This window comes from Poromitra crassiceps, assembly GCF_964638095.1.
Source record: "Poromitra crassiceps genome assembly, chromosome: 15".
NCBI lineage: Eukaryota > Metazoa > Chordata > Actinopteri > Beryciformes > Melamphaidae > Poromitra > Poromitra crassiceps.
This window is the reverse complement of record NC_139634.1, coordinates 30,296,479-30,322,592: the sequence shown is the minus strand read 5'-3', so window position 1 is coordinate 30,322,592 and position 26,114 is coordinate 30,296,479. Positions and strand designations below refer to the sequence as shown.

The following is a 26,114-nucleotide window of genomic DNA, read 5'->3' as shown; positions in this document are numbered from 1 at the left end:
GCTTAGTCAACACAGCAATCCCCCCACTGCCCCAGTGAGGCTGTTGTCTTGAGTGAGGCGGCCTGCCTCCACTTCCGGCCCGCGCTGAGAGCGCTGAGAGCACAGCAGCAGTCAGCAGCAGACCGGGAGGCCTGAAATCCCCGACAACCAAAATCAGATTTTCGTACAGGCGTCATTTTGATAAACTGATCTCATAGTGGGACTCTTCCTGGTTACTTTTGGCGAGACAAAAAATATTACAACTTAAAGTGTAATATTTACAGAGCTAGACTGTATATAAATACACAACGCACTGTGCGCATTCTAGAAACAGCAGCTCTACAGAAGAAAGTTCAGAGGGGCGGGGAGCTCTCAGAGGTTCTAACTCAACGGAGCTACTGCGCAGACTCTGGTTCTCTGATCTGACAAGATTTTGGCTTCAATAGACAATACAGGCAGGAGATGGAGATCCTCCCTCCATTTTTATTTATCTCAATGGTCCATACAGGCACGATTGGCTGGTGTCTGCAGGTGGGAACGAAGCCGGATTGGGGGTATGTGTCCTGGTCGCTGCACTAGCGCCTCCTCTGGTCGGTCGGGGCGCCTGCCTGCTCGGGCCGGTGAAGCTCCCCATCAGGTGAAAAGAAGCGGCTGGCAAGTGCGCATGTGTCGGAGGAAGCATGGTGCTAGTCTCGGCTCTCCCCAGATCGGCAGAGGGTGGAGCAGCGACCGGGCAGCAGGGGGAAAGCTTGGCGAAGTACAAATGGGGAAAAAATAAAAATAAAAATATATTTTTTATTTATAGCTGTCTGAGTCCCCATTTAGTTGGCACCAGGCAGCTCAATTTAACCCCTGGTTGTCACAAAATCGCATGGCACACTTGGACTTGCCTCATGGTGCACAAGTGGGCCGCGGTACACCATTTGGGAACCACTGTCATATACAGACAACACATGAATCCTGGCAGGGTATAATTCACTCTGGCTTGTTGTGAGTGATGAGCTCTCCCGGTCTCCAGGGTAACCAGCGTTTTGAAGAGAGCCAACCCTGAATTAACTATCAGTCCACTGACTCACTACCTAATCAACAAATACTCACCGGGGCAGATAATTATGATGTAGCAATTAATGCTTAACCGTTACAACTGTTCCCAATTAAATAGGTATCGACCGGCCCTGAGAGCCCGTACGTACCCCATGGGAGAAGCTGGTTCAATTGATAGATTTCTGTGACATCGTAGTGTTTCCACCCCAGCCGTTCCATCCCCTGTCCCCCCTTCAACCCATAGCTAGTGTCATGGTAATTATCTGTCACATTGTGAGGCGCTTAGCATTTTGTGGCTTTGGCTTCCGCTCCTTCATGTGTAAATGCATGCCATGCACAGTTGCACGCACACACACACACACACACACACACACACACACACACTCACACATGCGTGCACGCACGCACACACACACACACACTCACTCACTCACACACACACACACACACACACACACACACACACACACACACACACACACACACACACACACACACAGAGCTGTGGGACAAAACACACTGTAATCTCTCAGTGCAGGTGGAAGAGTATGTGAGCACTGGCCATGTGCTCCTGATGATGAACCAATAGCTGATAAATCAATGATTGATTGAATGAATGAATGAATTAATTAATTAATTAATCAATCAATCAATCAATCAATCAGTCAATCAATCCAAATGCAAAACCTGAAACTTGAGCTAAACCCCAGACAAGCAGCAGCTTCTCCTGCCTTAGCGCTGCTAAAAGACGGCACAGGGTAACAAGTGGTTTTCAGTTACAGGCAGTCCCACTTTCACACGGGGATCGTCAACAACTGGACCTTTCTTTGGCCCGCGGTAACGTCTCCGTCACACGCTCCCCCTCCGCCTGGCCCTCTCGTTTGGCAGCTCGTGTCTCATTCCCGGTGTAAGGCAATAGGTCTGTGTTGGGGTAAACAGAGTGGCTGTGACAACCCCAAACCCCCGGTAATGTATAGCTGCCGTCAGCTTGCGTCACCAAGAGACTCTCAGGCAGGAGCGGCTGTAGTGTTTCAGGAGTACTTAAACAAGTGCTCCTCATCACATTCAGATCAAAGTGCTAAGCTATTGACTTGATGGAATCCACCTGAGTCAGAGAGCAAGTGCAAATCACTGTGTTTAAATAGAGAAAGGCTGGAGGGGTGCTTCTGTGGCTGTTACGCTGTACCGGTGGTGCTCTTTGGTAATTATAATGATACGTTCAGGCACTTAGAGGTGCAGAAAAAAAAGACAGACGTATGTATGTATGTATGTATGTATGTATGTATGTATGTATGTATTTATTTATTTGTATGTGTGTGTGTGTGTGTGTGTGTGTGTGTGTGTGTGTGTGTGTGTGTGTGTGTGTGTATGTGTGTATGTGTCTGTGTATGTATGTATGTATGTATGTATGTATGTATGTATGTATGTATCTATGTATCTATGTATCTATGTATGTATGTATGTATGTACATGTATGTATGTATGTACTGTATGGGCTACTTAGGTGCCAGCGTGGTGGGATTTATTTATAGAGTTCAGTAAGTCGAGAGAAAGCCAGCACTCCAAATGTCCTTTCATCGGTTTTAATAGTTCCTCAAACAGGTCAGCAGCAACAAACGTTTCAGCCAAAGGTCTTCCTCAGCGTTCCTCCAACGCTGTGTGTATGTGTGTGTGTGTGTGTGTGTGTGTGTGTGTGTGTGTGTGTGTGTGTGTGTGTGTGTGTGTGTGTGTCTTCCTCAGCGTTCCTCCAACGCTGAGGAAGACCTTTGGCTGAAACGTTTAACATGATGAGCCCCTCATCCACCAGCCAAATTCAAACAGATGGTGCAGTTCTTGTAAAAGCCTCACTGAAGATAAAGGAGGAGAGGAGAAGAACTGTAATCGATGTATATTGTTTTAATCCAGTGCAATGCTACTGTAACAAGCATGGAGCAAACTCTCTCTCTCTCCTGCATTGCCCTCAGATGTCAGTTTAAATCACGGGTGGTGCTGTTAGCCTCTGTTGAGATACCCCCCCCCCCCCCCCCCCCCCCCCCCCCCCCCACACACACACACACACACACACACACACACACAGCTCTCTCTCCATCTCCAGCACTGTGTGGTGAGGGAGGGGTAGTGTGTTAGCTCAACTTCACTCCTGTAAAGCATTCATAAAAGATACACAGCTACACGTCTGGATGGCTCCACTGCATAATTCATACCTTGGAGTAGAGCTAAAAATAAGCAGCCATGAAAGCTCAGCATTCCACAGTAGTAACAAATAATGCCCCCCTTCCCGACATAGACGCACGCATGCATGCAGGCACACACAGTTCCATTGTGACGTAAAATGCGTCACAGCGGAGCGTTTTGCCAGAGATAGAAATGGGAGCTCTCTGTGTGGAAAACATATAGCGAAGGTAAACACTCCCCATCTGCTTATATTAACGACATTAATAATGATACAAAGTGGGTTGATAATCGGTAAAGCCATCCTTTAATGATTTAGTTTGAAACCACATGCGGTGACCCGGTGGTTAGAGAGACGAGCCTGTAACCGGAAGGTCACAGGTTCAATCCCCGCAAAGCTCGCGTGCCCTTGATCCCTGTGGAAAGCAAAACACACACTTATCAAAAAACTAAAACACCAACATAATACAGAGAAGACTGGCCGACCGCTACCGTGTATTTTCCAGTCCAATTGAAATCTCAATAACATTTTCCCCCAGGGCTGTGAAATGAAATATTTCACTGGCAGCAGATGCTATGCTAATTCAGCTAATAGCGTTAAATGGAGATGTTAGTCCTATAGGAGTAAATGTGGAGTCAGGTCGGAAACCGCTGCCAGGCCGTTGAGTAAGGTCGTTTGCACTGGCTCTCTGCCAGCAGACTGAACTCATCCTTCAAGATATAAAGTGAAGTGATTATGCGTAAAGTAGCCATAGGCTATGTGCTGACGTGGTCTAGACGGCACAGAATATTTTATTGTTTATTGACCTTTCAGCATTACTACAGGTTCATAAAAACAATTGTCATTAAAACACTGAATAAATGACTGAAACACTCTCATGAATATTTGCTCTGTCTGCACAAAAAGAATGACAAACATAACATGCACACAACACAACACAAGACACTATTTTGCTGTTACAATAAAACATCAATACTGACTTAAAAATGTAAAGTGTTGCAATTCTCCAAATAATATCTCAAATCTCAAATCAGCTGTCATTTAGGAGTCTGCACATACAGAGGATTGGTGATGTCCTGTATCTCTCAGATCGACATCTTGAGATGGCCCGTTTGAGTTCTTTGACGACCTGTGAGCTCCTCCCATTAGGGGGCATAAGTTGGACTTTAGCAGCTTTCTGGCAGAGCCAACACACAGCTGAGTGCTCTCTGATAGACTCCACAGTGTGGAGAGCCTCTGGAGTAACTCTCCATTCCCGCGTGCTTTCCAGCCTTTTAGCTTGGTCTCTGTGCCAGACGGGGACTGCATACTCCAGCAACGGGCACACATAGCCTGTGTTGATGGAAACAAGTTCTGGGTTTCAGACACCAAATTTCTTCAGGTGATGCAGTACACTGGATGTCCAAAATCCCCAGTTTATTACAAGCTTGACCTGATCAAATGATAATGTTTAAGTTAGGGTTCCCAGCTTATTGAGACTACTTTCTTTTTTTAGATTATTTTGGGGGTATTTTTGCCTTTATTTAGATAGGACAGTAGGCAGACAGGAAAGGTGGGGAGAGAGAGGGGATGACATGCGGCAAAGGATCTCGGGTCGGATTCGAACCCGCGTCGTCTGCGCGAAGGAGTGAGCCTCCGCGTGCTACCAGGTGAGCCACCAGGACGCACGAGTGAGACTACATTTGAACGTCACATTAAAGTCAAAGTCAAATTCAAATGCAGGGTCAAAACGTTGAAGATTTAAATATTCATGGTTGTGATGCCCACACACACACACACACACACACGCACACGCACACGCACACACACACACACACACACACACACACACACACACACACTAACAAAGGAAGGAAGGTTTCAGCTTGTGTTTGTTGAGGCTGGGTGCATTCTGCACCATCAAGCATCCTTGATCCTAATGGAAATGTCAAAATTAAAATCTATTGCAGCCATCCATTTCCTTATGTAATGGAAATGTCCTCAAATCGTTGTACTGTGTCTATTTCTGTTGGCACGCTATGATATAGAGAGGGTGACGTTGGGTGTTGATAATTTCCAAAAACACAACACACACACACACACACACACACACACACACACACACACACACACACACACACACACACACACACACACACACACACACACCTGAGGCCTCTTGGGTAGATGGACTCCAGAGACGAGCGCGCCTACACACATTGCAGCATGCGTTGTGTGATTTGTTATATAAGCATGTGAAACACACGTGCCTTGGTGTGAGTCTGTCCTGAAACACAGACATGACAGGCAAGGCAAACAGAGACCATGTCATCACCATAAATGGCAGGGTTGATATTCCAGTCATTGTCTTGATGCTACATGCTAGTGCTCTCTGTTTAGATTTCTTTCAGAAGTGACATAGCACACAGTAAATTTTTGCCCTTTCAGTTTGTTTTGATAGAGGAATGAGAAAAGAGTGACACTCACCTCTATGGGTACTAAAAGACTCAGATTCCCAGAATCCTTTGTAAAAGTGACGAGCCTTGGATCGAAACCATTGACGGGATGCTAAACTTAATGTCTCTAGCCCAAAGACAAGAGGTTGCAGGTTCTCTTCTCACACATGACTGTAGGCACGTTTACGTGGAGCATAATAATAAGGATGAAATAGGTTTAAATGACCAAACCGATTAAAAATGCTCTATACAGTATAAACACCTCAATCAGCTTAAACAGGCCGATTGAAATTTCAATCGGTTGCAGAGGGGTAGTTTAAACCTTTTCATAAACCAAATCAAAAGAAAAATATTATCATGTAAATGATGAAACTGACTCTCTGGCTGCGTTCTTTCTGCACATGCCCATGATGCCCTCCGTCTTGACGTAAAGGGGGCTCCTGCCTGTTGCTGCAGGCCGGGAGAGGAGCTGCTGCCAGAAGAGTTATTATTTTCTCACTACCGTATGCGGACAAAGTGGAGATTTTCAACACTCCGACGACGAGAAACCCGCCGGTCCACAGAGTAGGTTGCACAAGCGCCAAACGTTTTCTCGTCAGGATTCCGTGTCTCACATTTCCGTGTGACAGTCCATATGTCTGGCATAATTCAGGCTTCAGGCTACCAGTATGATCACAGTATGCATTTATTTTTCACTGCGAGAAAATGTACTTGAAGAAGTGTGTGAGAAGTGTCAATTGCTCGAGTCTCACCGTCAATGCGAGAGTTGGCAGACCTGTCAAGTTGTTGTATTCATCTTTGCGCATATCACACAGCTGTTCAATTACAGTATATGGGTGCATGCTCTGGGTGCGTGTAAACACCAGATCGTATTAAATCACATCATCATGTAAACAGTTGACCCCGACATCTTCAAACCGATTGGATTCAATCAGATTGAGGAAAAAGTGTGCATGTAAACGCAGCTAGTGTTGCCTGGCTGTTCTACAAAGCATGGTGGGATGCTAGTGCTAATGGACCTGGCTCTGCGTTTAGCTCTAAAGGTCTTTATAGAGAGCCAAAACCACGCAAACACACACACGCATGGATGCACACACACACACACACACACACACACACACACACACACACACACACACACACACACACACACACACAGACTCACACACACACACACACACACACACACACACTCACACACACACACACACACACACACACACACACATAAAATATGGAACTACCGTATAACTCTCTCTCTCTCTCTGTATATATATACCGTAATTTCCGGGTTATAAGCCGCACCGGAGTATAAGCCGCAGCAGCAAAATTGCCTGTTTGTTACATATATAAGCCGCACCGGACTATTCACCTTATTCACCACGCCCACTTTTTCTCTCTTCCGCGTTCAACGCAAACGTATTTGTTCTTCCGGTTCAGTGCTAGTTGCCAAGGCCACTAGTGGCTAATAATATTAGCCACTAGTTAGTTATGTTATATGGCAGTAAAATGCCACTGAATGACCAAATTGATATAACCGTTAACCATTTCGAGTAACACTGATTCCATACGGATCACCAGCGTTAGTTTGTTGTTTATAACGTGGCTATATTCATAACGTTTCTATCTCGGATGCGTTATTTCGAATCGCACATAGGTTACGCAACCTAACATTGGTGCGCAACCTAACGTCCATTCCACTAACGTCGTCTTAAGAGCACAATATTCCTGGAATGCAAGTTTAACTAAACAGTTACATATCCTCTGCATTCTACATAAAATTAAGATATTACGGGTTGTTTTATTTTGCATGTTACATACGTATTGGCCAAGATATGTTAGTTTATGGCGGAGTAATTCTGCCAGTTTAAATGCGGACTGTGCGCAGCCATCTTGCCTGCGGAGTTTTTGGCAAGTCAAAACGGAAATACTATTACAAAATGACGTAATGCGGAAGCGTCCATGTGTGAGCAAAGAATAAGGTGAATAAGCCGCAGGTGTTTTAACTCATTGAGTGCCAGCCACTTTTGGAGAACGGACGCTCCCAGTGCCAGAGTTTCAGAGCGTTTTCAGTGATTTCTCGAGGCCCACAGAATATTGTGTGATATTACTATGTAAACACTGAACACGCACAAAGAACGATGAGACTCTATTCTATCATCTGCAAAAAAAAGTTTATTGATCCCATTTTCCGTTCTTTAGTTATGAGCCGGAGAAGATAGCTTGATTCATCCAAAAACAGCAATTTTTTTCTAAAAGCTGAGATAATGGGCCTTTTGTGAAATTAAACATTTCAAGCACATCACTGACTCTGAAGCTAATCTTTTCTAATGTAGTCACACCTCAAAAATAATTTCCTTCAATAAAACAGTGAAGGCCAGGGAATTTTGTTTGGCAGAATAATATTTTTTTAGCTACAACCAGCAGCGCTGGCCCCTGCGTGCGCTGCTGGTTGCAGCTTCTTGCTGGTCTTCATTTGCTGCTGGTGGGCATCGGATATTCTGGCTTGCGTTTGTCAATCCTGTCCTGCTGCCTGGGTCTGTCTGGGTGTTATGTGCTGCTCTGCGTGCCCCCCGCCCCGCCCCGCCCCGCCCCGCCTCGCCTCAACTGCACACTCCTCCTCCTGTCTGTGGTGGCTCTCTGCTGAGTTTGCTGTGCGCACAGTGAAGGGTGCGTGACATCCAGCTTTTTTACAGCGTTCCGCGTGTGTTTGTCACCGGCAACCATGCTTCCAGTTGAGAATAATAACAACTCCACGGCTGATCATGCCGATGTGCTGTCGCAACCGACACGGAGCGGCTCAATTGTGGGAGCAGATTGGCTGCTGCAGGCACAGCTGCAGTAACGTTATGCTTCCTGCATATCGATGCATACGGATGCGATGCGATTTCCGTTTCCATAACGACTTCTTCTTTGTTTTTTCCTTGCCTTTCTGTTATGTGGAGAGCACTGTCGCCACCTAAGGGTTCTGTAAAATAGGTTAGACACATTCAATAGCAACCATATTGTAAGAGGCGATGTAAGAGGCTTAGATCGACACCCCCCCGTCAAAAAACGCAATTGACGAACATGTCCGTCCTTGGCACTCTACGTTACTATTTGAAATGACGAACATGTTCGTCCATGGCACTCAATGAGTTAAGGTTTTTTTTTTTGTTTTTGTTTTTTTGTTTTTTTTTGTGTTTTAATGTTTAATTACCATATGTAAGGGTTCGTGCACAGAGGGGATTGTCGGGAAAGAGATGGCTGTTTGAGGAAGCTCCCATTTATTAACATTTCAACAAAACAACATAACACAACACCACCTGTGTTTTTTTTTACAGTGCACACAGTGTCCGCGGTGTGGTGAAAAGAGGGCAAGAGAGGAAATTAAAACAGAAGTGGATTTATAGTTAGAAAGAGTGCTAAAGAAGAGAGAATTCCGTTTTTTATTTTTTTATTTTAGTTACTCACAGTACTATTGACCAGTCCAACTCAAAAGATATTCGGCAGTTTCACTTTGAGCTCTTGTTCCGCCGCTGTCCATCAATGGTTATGACGAGTCTCGCTGGGTACAGTACGCCAAAGCGATATCCATTGACTTTAACCTTTTCGATGATGCTGTTGTATGTTGCGCGTTTCTGTTGCACCAACGCGGAGAGGTCCTGCCGGACGAAAAAGCGCGTACCCTTCTGCGGGGAAGAAGCCCCGCAGCCTGGAGGATGAGTTGACGGTCGGGCCAGCGGAGTAGGCGGATGAAGATGGCCCTCGGTGTCAGGCCGGGGTCTGGACGTGGCCGAGGCGCCCGGTGTGCCCTGTCCACTGTGGTTTCTCGCCTTCCTTCAGGTCCAGGATGTAACACAGGATTTTGCCAAGGAAAGCATCCATGTCACCAATCTCAGCTCCTCTTTTACATTGATCAGGCGAATGTTATTTCTTTTACTCCTGCTGATTAAGTCATCAACCTGCGTGTGCAGGGTTTCGATTTGTCTTTGCATTTTATCCATTTTCGTACTCACTGTGTTGTTTTTGTCCTCCAGTGCGCTGATGCGCTTTTCCGCATTAGAGACTCTGTTCACGGTTGCCTTATTTTCTTTAGTGAGTGAGTGGATGGACTTCTGCACGTTTTCAAACTTGTTTTCAAGCTGCTCAAAACCTCTGAGCGATGTCGGACTTAATTGATAGTGTTTCACGGAGTAAAAGTTAAGCCCAAGCCGTGTATCTCCAGCCTCCAGCAGGTGAGTCATTTCCTCATTCATGGCGGTGATTGCTTCGTCTCTTTTCTTTCTGCTTACTGGTTTTCAGTCTTGTGCTTCTTCCAGCAGACATTCGCCCCACTCTTTAAAGTTATTCAGTTGGTTCTGGTCACCTTATTCATTTTAGATCAGATCGCTAAAACATATTGTTTGGTCTGGTGTAGCAGCTGTCTAGCTGAGCGCCATGTTCACCGTGATGCCGGTTGATTTCCGCCAAATGATGTCAAGTCAAGTCAAGTCAAATTTTATTTATATAGCACCTTTCATACACAAAGGCAATTCAAGGTGCTTTACAAAAAAATAATCGAAAAAACAAGCAGCAAAGCAATGCACATAAAATGTGCAGATGAAGCTGTGTAACCTGTAAAATCCATCGATTTTGGAGGTCACCGAGTGGCCGTTTGCTGAAAAAATCCATAGATAAGCCGCACCGTTATATAAGCCGCAGGGGCCAAAAAACGGGGAAAAAGCCGCGGCTTATAGTCCGGAATTTACGGTATATATATATTCGTGTGTGTGTGTGTGTGTGCGTGCGTGCGTGCGTGCGTGCGTGTGTGTGTGTGAGTGTGAGGCACATGAAAGGCAGCTGTGGTTGGCTGATGGAGCAACTGTTAAGACTGTGGAACAGCTGTCTTTGAGACTCTACTGTCTGAGCGAGCCAGATCCATTGTGTCAGAGCAGTCTACTTGCAAAATCTTTTTCACGTCATATTCTAAATAGGGTGGAATGGCGTTAATGCATTTGGCATCGTGCACCACTGCACCAGGCGGAGACAGGCAGTGAATTACACAGTGCATTGAACCTGTTGACTTTAGAACTTGGCAACTGCTGCAGAAGGGACTATTCCATCAAATTGTAAAATAGAGATGACGAGTACATACCGTACTCTCTAGATCCCTGCATGCTGTAGTTTCAGCCAACGTATCCATAGAAAAGCACGGAACTGCCCAACTTTCTGTGTCAAATTAACTGCCTTTGTCGGGCTGTTTTCAAGTCCTTGCTTGAACGCAACCAAATTTCTGTTATTTTTTTTAATAAAATGTATTAAAGTGGAAGGTTCTCGTGTAGAAAAATAAATTGTCGATCACAGTTAGTAGGAGTGATTGCATGGGGTTGTTGCTCAGCCTCCAACCAATCACTGTTGTTGTGGTGGAATAATCGTATTTGTTCCAGTTCAGTTCGTCTGAGAGCCGAGGAACAACTTGTTCTTCCCCGTGTTTCTCTCTGTCGCTGTGCTTCACATCAGAAAGTGGCACAAAAAGCTACAGTAGATGTTTTCCCAACTTGACACAAACAAAACAACAGACGTGTGTGTGTGTGTGTGTGTGTGTGTGTGTGTGTGTGTGTGTGTGTGTGTGTTTCTTATATGTATGCATTATTGTGTTTGCCGTCTGGGCACTCATGTAACTGACTGAGTCCCAGCAATTGACTGCACTATTACTGTTTATGTCCTTTGCATACTTGTATTTATGTGGACATAAATAAATATTTCAAATGTGTGTGTGTGTGTGTGTGTGTGTGTGTGTGTGTGTGTGTGTGTGTGTGTGTGTGTGTGTGTGTGTGTGTGTGTGTGTGTGTGTGTGGAGTTTCTCCCACCTCAAATGCATCATCAGGAAACGGAGCCATCAAACAGTAATCCCATATACTTGATGATTCAGATAGTGTTGATGCTTTGATGTAATCCTGCATCAAGCTAGTTGGGACTCTTTGGTCAATTGGAATCCATCACTCGTTATATAGCAGAGGGCTTATAAAGCCAGCTTAATACCTTTCTCCAATACTGTTTTTATTTGTTTGTCCCATTTCACTTTGTTCCCCTCTTTACACCAAATAATTTTCTTCTGATGTCATTTAACTTTTATTTAATAGGAAAAACACACAATGTGTGGACCAAAACAGCTCAGCAGGCACAGTAGAATATCAAAAATACAGCCTGACGAAAACCCAACGGTTGAAACGCGTTGCGGTATTGATCTTGCCCGTATCACCCTGTTTGTTAAACTCTTTGTAGTACACAGGTACAATTACTTCCAATTAAATTTGGTTATTTAAATTCCCAACAGCTCCTTTCTTCAATTTTTGATATACTTTTATTTAATACTCATAAAATGCATTGAAGGACAGGGACCCATATTCTTCACGGCGTTCACCAAGCATCATCATCATCATCTAAGGGAGGAAGTGGGCTCTACACCTCAATATTTATATTGTAAGACTCTCAATATGAGCATCATTTGGAGAACAGTTTAGTTTGATAAGTATTAAGCTCAAGTTTGAGACTGACAAGAGCCTTTTTTAGGGCACTGAAGCTGAAGGCAAGCACTTGACACTCGTGGACACTGTGAACACTTTCATCTTATTCTATTTAATACCTTATCATCACTTCTACTTTATTACCTCTCCTACTTAACTGCTGCCTTAATTTCCCTTCACATACACTGTTACATTGTTGCCCTATTTAACTATTGTCTTATTGTCTATTTGTTGTTTGCTGTGATTTTGCACTATTTAGCTACTGCACCTTGTCTGTAACGGAGCCCACAGCATAAGAATTTCACACGTGCGCACTCGTACAACGGAGTGACAATAACAAATCTTGAATCTTGAATCTTGCAGGTTTTTGATTCTGATCACCAATCAAAACGGCATAACAGTAGATAACTGTGTCATGAACATAGAAATCAATAAGTAGGTATTTATGAACTACACATTGTCTCTGATAGATAGTTTCAAAACCAACCTCAGGTTTTAGGCTCTATGGCCAATTAATGAAGCCTACATGTATAATAGCAGTGAACAATGAACAGTACTAAAGGCTTTAGAAAGGTCTATAAAAAGCACAACACAATGGTGATCATCATTATCCCAAAGCAGCCACAACATAGACCAGTGAAGTGGGCTGACATGACCATGTTCAGCACTAAATCCAGGCTGGGAAATAATGATTAAGACCACTCAAATCTAATCCATTATGCAATGGGAGTGCATAAGCACTTTTCTACATTTGACTCCTGAACTACCATTTAGAATGGATGTGCTGCCTGATCAAAGAGGCAGCAAGGTTATGAAAAAATGGACCTAAGCTATCCTCTTCTTTGGAAGCAACGTAATAAAAACGCAATGTAAAAAGAAAGATGATGTAAAAAGAATAGAAGAAGAAAGAAGAAAGGGTAAAGTTTCTGTGAAATAATATAAAAGAGAAGGGCATTGTTTGTCACATAATCCTTCCATTCATTATCGAAATGTCTATTAACTCATTCACCGCCAATGACGTCTTTGACGTGTTATCAGCAATTAGCCTGGGTAAACCCATCCCCCACGTGACCTGCTCTCAGACCTGTTCTCAGTCACTATGGTCTGGTCCCCCGCCTGTGCTAAACGATTTCATGCGGTTGTTGGCCCCCCCCGATAGACCGCTCCATTACGCAACCGTCATCCAACCAGCTTTGTGCACAGAGCACATGCGCAGTGCAGCAGATGGCGTCATCGCTCTGCGACCTTTGTTGTTAGCAAGCGAGCTAACACTTTTCATTTCAGTACTGCTAGCACGCAAATGGTTACAACCAGCTACAAGAAGAGAGAACATCGCGTGACGGTGGTCAGGGAATGAAAGAGGAACAGGACAAATGTCTACACGGACCCAAACCTCGATCCCTGCTGCAGATGGCCGCAGATCTGGAGAGATATTTGTGGCTGTGAAGAACAGTCATCATCTATACAGCTGCTGCCAACCTGATGAGGAAACAGGCGTGCTTGTTATGCTGGACACTGAATGCCAGACTGCAGACTTCATCCTCCAGTGCTGTTCGCCTCAGGACTTGAAGGCCTAACGTTGTACCATGGACTGTATACATTCTGTGCTAATAATGCTAGCATGCTAACATCCTTTTCACACACACACACTGAATATACCGAAATGCTAGATTTGATCATGGACTTAACGCTAATGTTAATCAAAAACGGCCGCAGTCATAACGGTAAGGTGTGTTTGACCTAATTGAAATATTAACGTTAATGCCCTCACATTTCAGCGTGGTTACAGATAAACCTATTTAACGCTAGCTAGCTACAGTAGATTTTTGGAGGCGTTAATGTGAATGTCATGACGTAGTGAGCGTAGTATTATACTGTATATTATACATAATCCAGATGTAACCTAGCTATAGCTAGACGTTAAGAGGTTAGCGTGAATGCGACTGAGACCTGACATTACTGGCTTGATATCATTCCAGATGCAACCTAGCTAGATAAGCTCCACACGGCTGTATGAGTAGCTACAATCAAATGTATCAAGCCTTGATATCATATTCCAGATCCAACCTAGCTAGCTAGATGTTAAGAGGTAGGAATATACCGAAATGCTAGACTTGATCGTGGACTTAATGTGAATCCAAAACGGCCACACTCATAACGTTAAGGTGTGTTTGACCTAGCTAGAAATATTAACGTTAATGCCCTCACATTTCAGCGTGGTTACAGATAAACCTATTTAACGCTAGCTAGCTACATTACTGGCTTGATATCATATTCCAGATGCAACCTAGCTAGATAAGCTCCACACGGCTGTATGAGTAGCTACAATCAAATGTATCAAGCCGATATCATATTCCAGATCCAACCTAGCTAGCTAGATGTTAAGAGGTAGGAATATACCGAAATGCTAGACTTGATCGTGGACTTAATGTTAATCCAAAACGGCCACACTCATAACGTTAAGGTGTGTTTGACCTAGCTAGAAATATTAACGTTAATGCCCTCACATTTCAGCGTGGTTACAGATAAACCTATTTAACGCTAGCTAGCTACATTACTGGCTTGATATCATATTCCAGATGCAACCTAGCTAGATAAGCTCCACACGGCTGTATGAGTAGCTACAATCAAATGTATCAAGCCGATATCATATTCCAGATCCAACCTAGCTAGCTAGATGTTAAGAGGTAGGAATATACCGAAATGCTAGACTTGATCGTGGACTTAATGTTAATCCAAAACGGACACACTCATAACGTTAAGGTGTGTTTGACCTAGCTAGAAATATTAACGTTAATGCCCTCACATTTCAGCGTGGTTACAGATAAACCTATTTAACGCTAGCTAGCTACATTACTGGCTTGATATCATATTCCAGATGCAACCTAGCTAGATAAGCTCCACACGGCTGTATGAGTAGCTACAATCAAATGTATCAAGCCGATATCATATTCCAGATCCAACCTAGCTAGCTAGATGTTAAGAGGTAGGAATATACCGAAATGCTAGACTTGATCGTGGACTTAATGTTAATCCAAAACGGCCACACTCATAACGTTAAGGTGTGTTTGACCTAGCTAGAAGTTAAGAGGTTAGCGTGAATGCGACTGAGACCTGACATTACTGAAGTGAATACAAGTGACCTATATTTTTCAATCCTGTCTTTGAATAAAAGTTGTACATTGTGTTATGCTTGAAAACCATGTCTTTGCTCCCTTATGTGTTCACAATTACAACAAATCTGTATGGTTTATCTGTTGGCATTAAACCGTGGTATTTCCTTGGGTGATATTCCATATTTGTCATTAAACCTAGCTGTCCACATAAATTTGCAATGATGATCGACCACGTGAGATATCACAAGTAGCCTACTTTTATTAAAAAATAAAATGCAAAGAGAGGTTTCCTTCTCTAACTATTGGTGCGTTCACAAAATATTTACACGAGATTTTTTTTATAAATAATAATCAATAACGTGGATAATGATGACATCTGCAGCTGCTGGACGAGAGACAGAAGAAACTACGAACGAAGATTGGAGCAGAGGAGGACATGACTACAGAGAAACTTAACCGACCAGCACTCTGCTTCAATCAATGAATGCTTATAAAGCCTAATGTTACTGTAGCCTGGATGACGTCAGCTAATGCTACCCAGCCTTCCAGCGTTTATCTTCCATAATGCATTAAATCATAATCACAATGCGAAGACATTAGCTGATCACCACAGAGCTGCACAGACAAGTTTATCAGATAATTTCGCCGTAAAATGTGTCCAGGTGATCAGCTCTGAAGCCCCGGCTTGTATGGTCCGCTAAAATCCGATTTCGATATAGGTGTTATTTTGATCAATATTGTATAGCTGGCTAGACAGAGGAGTTTATCTGGAATCAGTGTGACAAGATCCCTGCTGCTAGCTTGTCTGCCTTTCTGTGTCAGAGTATCTAGCTACATTATCTGCATTACATGCTACACCATGCAAATATATTTCGATATAATTCAAACAATTAGCCCACTGTACTACTGGACTGTGTATTGCTGTGAATAAGTTAGATTTGATTGTGTAAAGTGTTACATGTTATATTTTTAACTGAGCTTTGCAGAATTACCTCAACACAATTGTGTTGTGTATCAGCTTTAAATATCCAATATATACAGCATTAAACAAACGACCAGCAGCATTCAAATGTGCAAAAACATTATATTTATTGAAATGTGGTGATCTCATGTCACATTACATAATGTTATGCCCAAATGGTCTACTGCCCAGAAGCGTCACTTTACATGTTTGGTAGGGAATTATTTTAATTATGTTAAACCAGCGTTTATCTTCCATAATGCATTAAATCATAATCTCAATGCTATGAAGACATTAGCTGATCACCACAGAGCAGCACAGACAAGTTTATCAGATAATTTCGCCATAAAATGTGTCCAGGTGATCAGCTCTGAAGCCCTGGCTTGTATGGTCCGCTAAAATCCGATTTCGATAACGCTAGGTGTTATTTTGATCAACAGACCTCAACCTCAACAGCTGTTTTCACTTGAATTTCCTCACGTAGTTGCATAGCCATATAGCTAGCCAGCTAGTAGCTAGCTCGGGAGCTATGCTTTAGAGAGGCCAAATGCTAACGGCTAGGTAGTGCTAAGCCGCTGCAGCTGTTACACGTCATTGACAAAGACGCACTCTCTGATTGGCCGATCACGGCAGGACTGATGTTGGCAGTCACGCCGTCACTCATTGGCTGCGGGGTGGCTGCGGGTCTGCGCGGGTCTTTCAATCGCCCCAGAAATCGATCTGAATGGCCCGGAGTCTAGACGCTAGTGACTGGGAACTGAGAGAGCAGGTCACGTGGTGGCTGGGTTTACCTAGGCTAATCAGCAATGGCCTTCCCCGCCAAGGACGTGTTTGACGTGTTTTTGTTTTTATTGGTGCAGCGCCTGCAGCAAACACTTGCCCAGCCTGTCACACAGAGACAGGTCCCTGCCTTCAAAGGGTAGCCGACAGCACGCGATCAAACACATACCGCAGCTGTTGTTTTGAAATTGAGCAGAGGGAAAGCAGAGAACGGGTAACGCTTCCTTGTGCAGACAGGAGAAACGCAATTGAAACGCCGAGCTGGAGTCGCCTTCCTCTGTGCCAGCCAGGAGAAAACGGGAGAAAGTAATCAAGAGATGTGTTTGATCATCGGAGGAATGAGGAAATGATCGATCAGTTTGCGAGGGCGGTGAGGACGTGTTGAATAGCCGAGGGGAAAACGGGAACGATCATAGATATGACAGGGAGACATGGACGAGGACGGTGTACCAGAACAAATCAAAATAAACACAGGAACAGCTAGGCAGCAGCGGGCAGAAGGCACTCACAGCAGCCCGCTGTCCTTCTCAAGAGCTCTTCAGTTGGTTCATGAAATCGCTGGGCTGCTCGCCCTCCAGTGTTGCTCCTGGCCAATCCCAGCGCCACAGGGCGTGGTTATTGCTTATCCTATGTTGGGTTAGAAATCTAAAAGGGGGATTGTGTGTGTGTGTGTGTGTGTGTGTGTGTGTGTGTGTGTGTGTGTGTCTGTCTGTCTGTCTGTCTGTCTGTCTGTCTGTCTGTCGGTGTGTCTGTCTGTCTGTCTGTCTGTCTGTCTGCACACTCACACCGAGTAAACTGTATTGTTGAATGTAAAAAAAAAAGCACTTCATGTGTGTATATATATATATATATATATATTTTTTGTCATTTGTGTCCTAACGAATAATATTTACATGTCTGATGTCAATACAGTTCAAAATAAAAGAATTGAGAGTGAGTTATGCCTGAGATTGTGCCCTTTTACAAAAATGCTTTTTTCTCCCTTTTCTCTTCCCAGACAGGCTTTTTTGGTGAACATGGGGTGTATAAAAAGGGTTATAAGTAGAGTACAGAACATGCTAAAAGCTAACTTTCTTTTTGGGGGTGAAAGGAGAGACTTAGATCTTCATTTCGAGGTATTGGACATCACTGTAGTCCTAGTACAGAATTTACTGTGGGTCTTGAAAGATGACCAAACATTATGGAAATACTTGGCCTGTGCCAAAAATGCCAGTCAGATATTGGCAGTGAATGAGTTAACACATTGGGTGCCAGCCATGTTTTCATTCCTGTAGGTAAGTTGTGCCAGGGGTGTTTTTGACGATTCTGGCTCATTTTAGAACAGCCGAGGATTCTTTTCTGTTAAGAATTCATGAACAGCAATCATCTAAAAATAACTAATAGAATGTGTGCTTTCTCTGTCTAAAAGAGTTAGTTTGCAGAGTTAGTAGTTATGTAGATATTAGCCGTTGAGTACAGCATGGTTTCAGCGTCTGGAAATTTATTCAGAGATAAATGGCTTTTTGTGAAACAGTCACTTTAACCATTCATTTTTGGCATCAGTAAGACCGTCAGACATTCTAAACAATAGTTTTGAACAGTAATTTCCTCCATAACAACAGGAAACACCCCTCTCATTCAAACTCCTCCCTCCGTGTGTCTTCTCCTTCCTCCTGGCTTCAGCGGGCGTGTCAGAAGCGTGTTGTGCTGCCTGCCTGTCTGTCTGCGTGCCTGCCTGCCTGCTTGCCTGAAATGGATTGGATTACTGTAAAATCGCCAAGCTTGCTCCCGCGGTGTGTGTGTGTGTGTGTGTGTGTGTGTGTGTGTGTGTGTGTGTGTGTGTGTGTGTGTGTGTGTGTGTGTGTGTGTGTGTTCGCGCGTTGATCCGCGGCTCTGGGGGGAAGGGATCTCTGTCCGTTCTGTGTGTGTGTCTCGGGCTTCTGACTGTAAAATCCAAGCCATTTCCGCGGAGGCGGCTGCTTTTGGGTCCCGTGGCTGTGACTTCTCTCGGTCTCTGTCGCCACTTAGTGGTCGGTAAAATAGATTACACACATGCTCTTGCTCCTATAATTATCTCGAAGATGTAAAAGGGGTTGATTGATGTACCACCGTCAAAAAAAAAAAATCTTTATGTAAGACGAGTTAGTCCGTCCTTGGCACTCAAGCGCTGGATTATGTAAGACGAATTAGTCCGTCTCTGGCACTTAATGTGTTAAAGGCAGAACGTCTCATTTGTTGCCGAATTATGAAACAATCACAAGAGTTGACATGAGCAGAAACGGAGGTAATGCTTTTGGACTTGGCAGAATTGACTGTCTTCCCAAATGTTGTTGGGCTGACACAAGAATTAGCAGCCGAGTTAATGTAATATCCTGATTTAGCTTCCCTCAGAGACAAGCTACATTTGTCTCTGAGCTGCCTGAAGGCAAGCCAGGCCTGGCCAGCACCCAGTTATCACTTCATTATTGTAACAATATTAATAGTTTACAAGAAAACCAATAATTAAATCAGCCATTTATTTTAAACTATTTGAAGGGAGCATGTTTATCACCCAAAGAGTGAAAAGTACTTTAGTGCCATTTCCGCTGCAAGCAGGGTTTGTAGAGTGTGAGATAGTTCATCATGGTACAGATCATGCATGAAGGCACTTTAAAACTCATTTTCATTCTCATATCTCTAAGAAGTGATCATCATCAGGATCAAGACCATCACTTACAGTTATTTTCTGGCCTATTGGATAAGATGATTAGATTAATAAGGGGATTGTTGGGCCTTTAAAGTATGGTCACGTTGGCTCTGCAATGGTCTGTGTTAAATTAAGATCACCAGATCTCAGAAACATCAGTTAACCGATCCAGAATAAAGTGTCCCATGATTTCCATTTCTAAGTCTTCATAGGAAGAGAGCAGATATGACATTTATCAAGGGAGCATGGTCACATGCTTGGTCACACTTCACATTGCATAAAGTGTATGTTTTTAATCCAGTTTAGGCTGTATATAATATGTAATATACTATAGATAAGGTGATGTCAATGTATAACATTAGCACTCATAACACTTGTATAATACATGAATATTTACAGGCCTACAGTATTTCATTTAGATATAAATTGCAATGTCAGTGGTTTAGGTAGATACTGTCACCATGTATTGGTTATTATGCCCCTTTTCAAATCCGCTTCATGTAAGTTGCTCGCCACACCATTGGTGTTTTCTATCCAATCATTGTCTACACATCTATATCCATATTGTCCTCCTGCAACCTGTGCTATGAATCCTCTGTACTGTTGCCTACTGTGTTATTAGTAAGCACACACACAATAGGACGGAAAATGAGCGTGACATCACGACAACAAAAACGCACTTCCGTTTACCACTGCATCAGTTAACTAGTAGGAATTAAAGCTGAAAAGTTGTGCCAAACAAACAAACAAACAAACAAACAAACAAACAAACAAACAAACCCTACTTCAGATCCAACTGTGATAGCAATCTTTTGTGGAGCACAGTGGGTGTGATGTACTGCAGGCAGCACTATGGCTGCATTCATTGTCCATTTCAGCATCTCACTCTCCATTTGATCCTCTGTACGTCCTCCACTTCCCTGCTTAGTTTCTCTGTCAAATATCCACCTGGCACATTCAGACTGAGCAGTGCTTGAGATAGCTGCAATCTACGGAAACATCCACTGGAAGCTCTGAGGTGGACACACGCTGATGGAGTTTGAAGGATGGAGTTCTCTGCTCCACCTCTTACTCCCGTTCTTTGAAATGGTACCCATTACCTTGGCTCTTCCGCTTCCTCTCTCCACCTCCCCCCCTCCCCCTTCCCTCCATCCCCTGACTTTCTGCCCCTCATAACGAGCGGGCCGGGCTGTGAATGTGCAGTAATAAATAGCCAGAGAGTGTGTGGCTCTGAAGCCCATCTGGGATCTGAACTGGGCAGAGGAAGAAACTGCCCTCCATTTCTGCTCTGCCAAGAATACATTTCTCTTGGCACAGAGGCTCGGATCCAAAAAATGAGGTGCTAAATTAATTAAAAAGAGGCTTGTCTTGTGCAACAGATTGCATATGATTTGCATTAATATATTTCTGTCAATGAGCTGTGTTCTTTCAGGTCTCCATTGTTCTTCAGCGTTATTAACTCTGCCTGCTGTCTAGATGGAAGTCATATCGACATCATGACCCGTCAGTGCCGTGCCAAATCAGGCTGAGATCTGCGCGGGCAAAGAGGAGGCCGGGAGGGCTCGTTGGAATTTATGAGAAGTGGGAGAGTAGCGGATGGACGATGAAAGTTTCCCCGTATAATCTGACAGGTGTTGAGGCAGGGCCAGGCACAGAGCCATCAGGATTGATAACCCCACATAAACTTATAGCGATGTTTGGAATGGGCCCGAGTGTGCAGTGCTCTCACTGTACTGTAGCCATCCATGCATTTAGAGATCACTGAGGTTGGTGACAGAACAGAAGGGGACATTGGACAGACACTGCTGCTAAACAGCCGGCCTAATCAAATCATTGATTTCACATTGTTTCAAGTCAAATATTATGCTTGTCTTATTTGATGCTAGCCTACAGATTGTAAATTCTAGACAGACTGTCTTATTGTTGTGAATTTTGAACAAGCTGTTCTCTATAGTCGTGTTTCCATTACTCTCAGAAATGCGCAAAATCTATATATCGCAATAGAAATTGGGTAATGGAAACACGTGAATTTCGAAAAACCTCCCAAATATCGCAAAAAGTTTTTTCGCTCTCATGAGGTGGTTTTTCAGACGTGTCGATATAGAAGTTTATCGCAAAAGTGTAATGGAAACACATTTTTCGCATTTGCACGTCATGTGACCCATATTATCCCTTGGAAAAGGAGCGGAAAATAAGTTTGGTAAGTAAGGTTCGATAGCCGTGTCAAAACCTCCGCAGCAAGTGGAAAACTTTGAAGCAACGCTACCTAGCAGAAAGACGAGTGTTATGCAAAAGCGTAGCCGGGCAAATTAGATAATGTTTAATGGCAGAAATCGGTCCATGGTGACAGCAGGCTGCCTGTGTGCGCGCATTTGGCACAGCGGCGAGATGAGAGGATGAAAAGCACACACTGGTGCGGTGGTGCTGTCTGAAGTGAATACAGTGACTGTGAGTAGGCTAATACATTGCACACGTTTCAGGTGCAATTATAGAACCAAATCAGCCTTTTCCCCCCTCCATCTCTAAATCGGACCAGTTGTAGGCTATTAGGCTACCTTTTTTCCTCTGCCTGTCGCGCTGACTGCATTCACGCAGCCAGCAACATTTTGCGACTCATTTTCTTTTGAATTGATAATCAGGCTCGTTTATATGCATTGTAACTTCATGTTGGGATTTGCATTGACCATTGGTTGGATTTGAGCATGCAGGGGACGGGATATGGGGCAGATCCCCGTGCGTAATCACTGTGGCAGCTGCTGCAACGGGGAATCACTCAAACGCAACTTCAATGGAAACGCCTACAAGTCGCAATTGTACATTGTCGAAGTTGTAGAAATATCGCAATTCTTTTGCGAAAAACTGTAATGGAAACACAGCTTATGATGATTGCATTCCATTCCATTCCCTTTCTCTCTCTCTCTCTCTCTCTCTCTCTCTCTCTCTCTCTCTCTCTGTGTATCAGTCTCTCTCTCTCTCTCTCTCTCTCTCTCTCTCTCTCTCTCTCTCTCTCTCTCTCTCTCTCTCTCCTCTGTGTGTCAGTCTCTCTCTTTCTCTATATCTATCTGAGACACAGGTCCCACACTGAGATTGATTAACATTGTGTAACTTGCTAGACTGCTTTGTGTTGGCACAGTGTGGTGGGTCTGTATGGCCACTGCTCTCACTGGGCCAGTGAAGAAGGACATGTCAGTGAATTTTGCAAACTTCAATTTGATTTGTATGTGTTTGCGAGGCAGAACATGATCTTTTGGGCCTTTTTTGTTTGTTTGTTTTGCAAGTGTGCATTGTTTTGCTCTGAGCAGTGCCGTCTTTGTTGACTAGGGCTTTGTGCTGTGAGCCTATTCATTTGGCCCCCAACTGCAGTTTATAGAAGCAGGAACCTGTCTCAATAAGTTTAGAAGCGGAATAAGCTCAGCGTAATGACCCAAAAGTGATTTTATTTTTCATCCTTTAGCTGGTTTGACAAATGAATGATAGTCAGATATAATGGATGGTTGTGGCGATTATTGTATGTAAGATCTTTTCCAGCCTGCAACATGCTACTCGGGGCCAAGTACACACAGCTGCTATACTGTACCTAAACTCGCCTTCAACAAAATACAGAACATTATCAGAAGGCATTTTAACATTTTAAGCCTTATTAGTGGTTTGACCTCCTTTCTTGTAGGCTTGGGATAACTGTCTCATTATCCACAAGTAAGCCAAAGGCAGTATCATATCAAATGACCATAAAAATAGCAAATAGTTGGAGGCAATGCATTGACCAAGTTATTCAGACTTTCATATTTTTAGACTGAAAATTAAGAGGCTCAGATTTTTGTTTGTTCTTATGACAGTGGTCAATGGAACAAGTGAATTTTAGATGCTCACTATTCATTCTTTTTAGTTGATTTGGCCAAATTTGAAGGTTGACCCAAGGTTGGCTTACATTTTTAAAGGATTTTTCCATCATTTCAGATTCAATTGTTCTATAGGCTGCTCATGACAGAATGTTTGGAGCAATTGGTGTTTAAAAAAACAGCTTGAGTATGAAAAAACAAACAAACAAACAATGATAGATAAATAAATAAATAAAGCTAATATTCTGTTTCCAAATGACCACAAACTGATTTACGGACTACTCTGAAGGGGAATCATGTACCCTTAGATTTTTTAAATACAACTATAATGATGTATTCATCCCCTGTCATATTCCAGGGTTTTGGTTTTTTTATGCATGTCCACTGATTCGTGAAGGTGCATAGTTTGTGGTGGAGGTAGCTCCATGCTGACTGTCTTCTGCATAAAGGAAGACAGATGTATCGTATTTAAAACCTTCATTAAAGATGAGCTGCAGTTAATAAAGCACTTTCACCCCCCATCAACCCTTAGCGAGATACGCAGGCAAGTCATATATATACTATACGATTCACTCCATCTTTCAAATGGAACATACTTGAATCTCATGCGATCTTTATGGGGGTTTTCCATATGATCATAGCTATACTCTGTCGCAGCAGCACCCACTGCAGCCTTATGTTGATCCTATTAGATTGTAACCTCCTCCCACAGTGTTTTTTTCACCCAGTCTCAAAAGGCCTAATGAAGGGTTAAGCAGGTGGTAATATATGCTTTAAAATCCTATTTGCTCCTGTCAGCTGTTAATTGCGGTGAATGTGATCCTAACAGTAATCCGCTTTAGTTTGATCCCTGCGTGTTGACTGGCTGCTATCCAATGACACCTTTGAATCTATAGGCTATGCTAAGCGTTGAGGTTGTGTGAAAGCTGATGCTTGTACTGTAGCAACATGCACATTATCTTATTGTGTATTCTCTGTGTGTGTGTGTGTGTGTGTGTGTGTGTGTGTGTGTGTGTGTGTGTGTGTGTGTGTGTGTGTGTGTGTGTGGACATTATGTGGCCCTCATGATGGTTCTGCCTGGCCCGGGAGGTCTAAGACAAACCACAGCATTTTACTTATGAAGCTAAAACAAACATCTAATGAGATCACCTAAATGTGCTCTTTGGAGTGATTTTCAATATAATAAATGCTGAAGAATAAGTGCACAGTATGTTTTCTATAATTTAATCTAGTCCCATAATTTAATCTACCGGTAGTTAAAGGCCGGCTTTACCGTGGGGAATATGAATATATATTAAATCTCACGCCCCTAAGGTTTTCGAATCCGTTGAAATTTTTGAAATTGGTTGTTTCCCGCCAGAGATATCACCAGAAATCCACTCTGTGTGGAGGGGGGGGGGGTGGTGGAGGGGAGGGGCGGGTGCGGGGACCCGAAATACTACATTTCCCACAATGCACTGGGCTCGCGTGGCCTTCGTTTTCATGCCCACCCCTCAGGCATTTGGCTGATATCAAACTCCAGTAGGTGGCGGTAATGCACATATATGTTTGCCAACCGCCATAAAACTCAAAGAAGAAGAAGAAGAAGGCTTCGACAATAAAAGATACAAAGAAGAAGAAATAAATCGAAAATAAAATTGCCTCCAAATTGCACCAAATGTAAACGGTAGTATATATGTCGGGAGATGTCTTCATAAAATTTTTTTCATGCATTTTAAGGCATTTTCGTAGGAGTTACGCGCATCTGATGTTGTAACTATTTTCTGTAAAAATGTGTAAAAATGGGTACATTGCTCAGCGTTGATTTCGTTACTTCAACTCACCTACTACTAGATGTAGAATTTGAAGAGCTTTCCAATGCCGCCAGTCCCGTGTCTTTTGGTGCTTCCGTTCCAGAGATATGGTCTCTTGGCAAGGAGCTATGGAAAGCTAACCTAGCTACAGTATGCTATGCGGGTGAACAAGATGGCTGCCTTTTGCTTTTCGTCGAGAGCTCTGAAGGGGCGTGGAGGACCTCTAGAGGCGGGACCATGGCTCACAAGACTTGTAGTTCATAGGCGCTCGAGTTCCGCAAGCGGGGAGGGAAGCCGGGTGACGCGTAACGCGTCATCCGGCTTCCCTAAAAATGTGAGAGATGCCTGATAGGTCAGGCAGTGAAGCTCCAATTTCAAAAAATTTCAACGGATTCTAAAACCTTAGGGGCGTGAGATTGAATAATATTCATATTCCCCACGGTAAAGCCGTCCTTTAAAGAATTTGAGGTTACGGCATGACAATACTTTTTTGGGCCCCCCTGGGTTTCTCAAACCGCCCCCCAGGAAAAACAATTGCCCACCCCTGACATACAGTATATACAATTATGTTGTCTTATATATATTGAAACCGCACTTAGCTTTTCTTTTGAAGCTGCTCGGTGCTTTGACACTTTCTTAGTAGCTGATGATGATGTACATTGACTATCTGTGACCCATTTGTGCCCATAGTAAACCAAATGAGTGCACATGTTACTGTTCAGCAAAGTCAGGCAGAGAGAGATGAGGTAACACCATACACACACACACACACACACACACACACACACACACACACACACACACACACACACACACACACACACACACACACACACACACA

The 26,114-nt window shown here is 43.5% G+C and overlaps 2 protein-coding genes across 4 annotated transcripts in view; one reads left to right on the top strand and one right to left on the bottom strand.

Annotated features, from left to right (window-relative positions):
• The window catches only part of fgf13a (fibroblast growth factor 13a), a gene marked incomplete at its 5' end in the record, with an annotated part of 181,014 nt that overhangs the window by 49,619 nt on the left and 105,281 nt on the right, over positions 1–26,114 (top strand). The window lies entirely within an intron of this gene.
• tm9sf5 (transmembrane 9 superfamily protein member 5) overlaps positions 10,267–26,114 on the bottom strand; it is a 393,430-nt gene continuing 377,582 nt past the window's right edge. For both annotated transcript variants that reach the window (XM_083652025.1, XM_083652026.1), the window contains one exon: positions 10,267–10,342. The gene's annotated coding sequence lies outside the window, so the exon portion shown is untranslated. The remainder of the gene's footprint in view (positions 10,343–26,114) is intronic.